The 4,402-nt window shown below is 48.2% G+C and overlaps 1 protein-coding gene across 1 annotated transcript in view; it reads right to left on the bottom strand.

Annotated features, from left to right (window-relative positions):
- DCDC2 (doublecortin domain containing 2) overlaps positions 1 to 4,402 on the bottom strand; it is a 162,102-nt gene that overhangs the window by 54,121 nt on the left and 103,579 nt on the right. The gene's annotated exons all lie outside the window — the stretch shown is intronic.

Genomic DNA, 4,402 nt, shown 5'->3' with positions numbered 1-4,402 from the left:
AAGGCAAAAAAAAAAAAAAAAAAAAAAATAGAACACTGCTCGCTCTTTCTCCTATCTTCTTCCTTCTCTTCTGTGATTTGTGCAAAAACACGCCTGTTTCAGTTCACAGGTGGGAGACTGACCGGATTCTTTCATTTCTATTAAACACACCCAGCAGCGGCTGTATAGGGATCATCAGCGTCTCAAGTAACTGAATCTGATGAACAGAAAGGGGTTTCGCTCTTAAATATTTAGGTGGAAAATTCAGTTCTGGCTTCTTCTTGGGATCTGGGAGCCTCTTCCTCACTGTAGACAGGATCAAAAGGTTACAGAAAATTTGGAGAAATGTCTGCACCCAGCTTGGAGATATTTACACATTGGCTTTTCAGATGAAGGCACTTTTTATAGCATTAATTGGAGATTTTAAGCAGCAGGTGGTGAGATTTCATTTTATTTTGTGAGGAAAAGTCTAAGTGTCGTCAAATGGCCTGGGTAGAAGTGAATTATTTTGAGTTCTTTCCTCAAACTCTCAGAAATGAAGCTTTTACTGCCTGCCGGGTAATGGCCTTCTTTTGCGATGTAAATGTGGGATCAATCTAGTTTTAAACAGAAAGATTTTTCTAATGGGTTTTTGGTATTTTTCAAGCTGTGATACGGCTGATAGGAGTCCTTATAAAATGCGAATTACAGGAAATTCATATTTATAAGCTTCTGCGAGTAATTTTTAGAGCGCTGACTTTTAAACATCTGCTANGGGTGGGTCTTGCTCTGTGAGCCTCTGGTCACTGTCCCTGAGGGTGCGACTCAGAAGGCACCCAGCAGCAGTGGAGGAGAGCGGCCCACGGTGGCNAGGGTTTTCATCCCCCCTCTCCCCCTGCCGGTTTCTGACCGTGGCTGTGACAAATCACCGCTAACTTGGAGGCTTAAAACCACACACGTTTATTATCTCGTGGTTCGCGAGGTGGGTCTGAAATGCGTCTCAGGGGCCTAAAGCCCGGCGTCAGGACAGCACCTCCTTCCTGGATGCTGCGGAGAGAATCAGTCTTCTTGCTGCTTGAGCGGCCACCTGTGGTCCGGGGCTGGGGCCCCTCCATCCGCATGGACTTTCCTACCCTGTAAACTCTCCGGCCTCCTCTCCCACGTTTAAAGGAGCCCTAGGCCTATGCTGGGGCCGCCAGCATAATCCCGGACGCTCCCCGTTTTCTGGTCAGCTGATCAGCAACCTTAATGCCCCCTCGCCTTGTAACCTAACAGTCACATCTGGGGCTCCCTGGGGGCCCTTATTTTGCCTACTGCATTCCCGTTAAATCTTGCGGGAAAAGGTTTTCACTGTAAAATCAGCTAATCAAATAGAAAAGCTGGCTTCCTCACAACACTGGCATCCCAATATTAATTTTTTAATGTTTATTTATTTTTGAGAGAGAGAGAGAGCAGGGGAGGGACACAGAGAGGGGGAGAGAGGATCAGAAGTGGGCTCTGTGCCGAGAGCAGAGAGCCCGACGCGGGGCTCGAACCCTGAGCTCGTGACCTGAGCCGAAGTCAGACGCTCAATCAGCTGAGCCCCTCAGGCGCCCCTACGATTTTTTTTTAAACCCCAAGCATTAAGACCATGTCTTCTAACAACCAGGAAATGAAGGTGGACTGTAAATGTCTTTCGGTTATGTTATTTCATACGTGTCTTTAGAACCACACAACCAGAGACATGAACCCCCATGTCCACACTCACAGCCACTAACTTCAGGACTGCAGGAGAGGTCGGGGTGCTGAGCCCACACCCTGCCGCCGGCCGGCTCCCAGGACACCGTTTTCCGTCCGACAGGCCCGGGATCTGGCCACCGGCCTCCCTCCCTCTCCCTCCTTCTAGGAACCAGAATAGGATTAGCACTCGGTCCTAACCGCTAAGTGCTGAAAGCAAACAGCCCTGGTGAGATGTTTTAAAATCTCACTTGAGAAGTAATTTTTTTAATGTTTATTTTTAAGAGAGAGAATGAGTGTGGACAGGGGAGGGTCAGAGAGAGAGGGAGACACAGAATTGGAAGCAGGTTCCAGGCTCTGAGCTGTCAGCACAGAGCCCGACGCGGGGCTCGAACTCTCGAACTGAGATCATGACCTGAGCCGAAGTCGGATGCTTAACCGACTAAGCCCCCCAGGCCCCCTGAGAAATAATTTTTTACACCTTTTGTGAGTTCAGTTCCTACTGGACACCTGATCTGTGTCCGGTGGGGTTCTAAGCACCAGGAATGCAGACGTGAACAAAAGCAGAAATCTCTGCTCTCATGGGGCTTGGAGGGAGGAGGGATGATGGAGAGAGAAACAAAAACACATCAAACGAGATGAAGTCATCTAAGGGCCATGCAGTACCTGCCGGGGGGTGCGATTTAAACCCACTACCAGGGTGGGCCTCGCTGAAAACAGCAACACCTTCATGAAGACTTGACAAGCATGGGCAGCGGATACCTGGGGGAACGATGCTCCAGGCAGAGGGAATGACTGGTGCAAAGGTCCTGAGGACGGAGCAAACAGAAAGTTCCCAAGTATGAGGAGGGTAGAGGCTTTCCAGTACAAAAGCTACCCCTAAATTTCACCGACATCCGGAAAGAGTGGATCCTATCTTTTAAAAAACGACTCTCCTCTACAACCACCTCCATTTTGTTTACACTAGACTCTGCCTCGTCTACTCTTCGCATCACCAGGTATTCTGCACAGGCCACGCTCCATTAAGTAACGGCAGGGGCCAGGACCGGGGACCCAAGGGAAACTGGAAGAAGTCACTGCTGAGGGCCAAAAGTGACACAAAGCGACGCCTCACCCTCCATTCAGAGAAGTCCAGGTAAGCACGAGGGGACGCCGAGAGCACGTGCCCTCAGGACCCAACTCTCCAGTGTCCCCCCCCACCCCCACCCCGGGCCGTCTCTGACACGTGACCTGCCCGATTCCTGCATCTGTTTCCTGCCATGCCACCTGTCTCCTCCACAAGGACCCTCACCCCCCGAGAGCAAGGATCTTGTCTGACTTGCTCACCCCCCGTATCACCCAAGAGGGTGGCCCGTTGCGGCCTTCGGTGCCATCACACATGGCGGGTCCCCGGCGGAACGCAGGCAGGCAGTCTGCGGCAAGGCAGGCCCCTGCAGAAGGGGGTAGCAGCCCAGGGGCAGATTCCTTCTCTACAGAAACACTGCAAGTTCTCCTGCAAGGAGTGAAAAGCAAGTGCATCTGGGGCACCTGGGCGGCTCTGTCGGTTGAGCGTCCGACTTCGGCTCAGGTCATGATCTTACGTGTGGTGGGTTTGAGCCCAACGTGGGGCTCTGTGCTGATGGCTCAGAGCCTGGAGCCTGCTTCCGATTCTGTGTCTCCCTCTCTCTCTGACCCTCCCCTGCTCACACTCTCTCTCTCTCTCTCAGAAATAAATAAAAAACATTAAAAAAATTTTTTAAAAGCCACAACTGTAATTATTTACATGAGGAAAAGGTTGCTCTCAGGATGCTGTGCAGAGGTACAATGTGGAGGAACTATTCCCATCACATTAATAATAATAATAAAAAGGGCCTTCACCTTCCATGACAAGAAGCTGCAAATCTAAATAATTTTATCTTCTCCTCTGAATATTTCCCAGGATACAGCAGGAGCTCTCAGGCAGAGAGAAATTATTCACTGAGAACATTAAAATACTCCCTTTCAAAAGTGACTTTGAGATAATATTTGTTATGTGACTTTGGTAATTATATACATGCATATATAAAATTATATTACAATATATAATTATACACACACATAAATTTCTTTTACTTAAATGCTCAATTTTGTTGATGGAATGGTTTAGACTTTATACAGCAATTTCATCTGCTGTAACATATACGGAAAGATCTATGTTTCTGTCACAAATTACTGATGTCTGAAACATCAGTAATATTCATGTACTCAAGCAGCGCATTTAAAAATGTATTCCTATAAAATGCCATAAAATCAAAGCGCTGCATCTCAATTAACCAGGCTCAGAACTATTTGAACTATTCTCCCACAGCATAATATTAACTCGTGAAGTTCTCAAACACCTGAGCCGTAAGTGTTTCTAAGTCCCCTACGAGCGGGCATGTTGTCACTTATATGGGCAGCGCTGTCCACGCATCTCAGAACTCTGTCTTCTACCACGAGTTCGCAAAGTCAACTCAGTCGGCACGCTCGGGCACAAAACACACTCACAGATGCTAACGCGTGGGCCAGAAGGCCATCACGATTAATGAGATCATTATATTTTAGAGCCTCAAAGGACGTGTCGAAAGCAAATAGTCCGACCTTTTCATTTTCCAGTTGAGAACAGAATGGTTGAATCATCTGCCCAAGGCACGAATAGACCCACATTTCTCACTCACGAAAGCAACGCTCTTTCGTGTACAGTACAGTCTACCTGGTTGGTCGGCAAAAT

Source organism: Crocuta crocuta, unplaced genomic scaffold (assembly GCF_008692635.1).
Source record: "Crocuta crocuta isolate KB4526 unplaced genomic scaffold, BGI_CrCroc_1.0 scaffold145, whole genome shotgun sequence".
Lineage (NCBI taxonomy): Eukaryota > Metazoa > Chordata > Mammalia > Carnivora > Hyaenidae > Crocuta > Crocuta crocuta.
The sequence above is the reverse complement of the archived record's forward strand: the minus strand, read 5'-3'. Positions and strand labels throughout refer to the sequence as shown.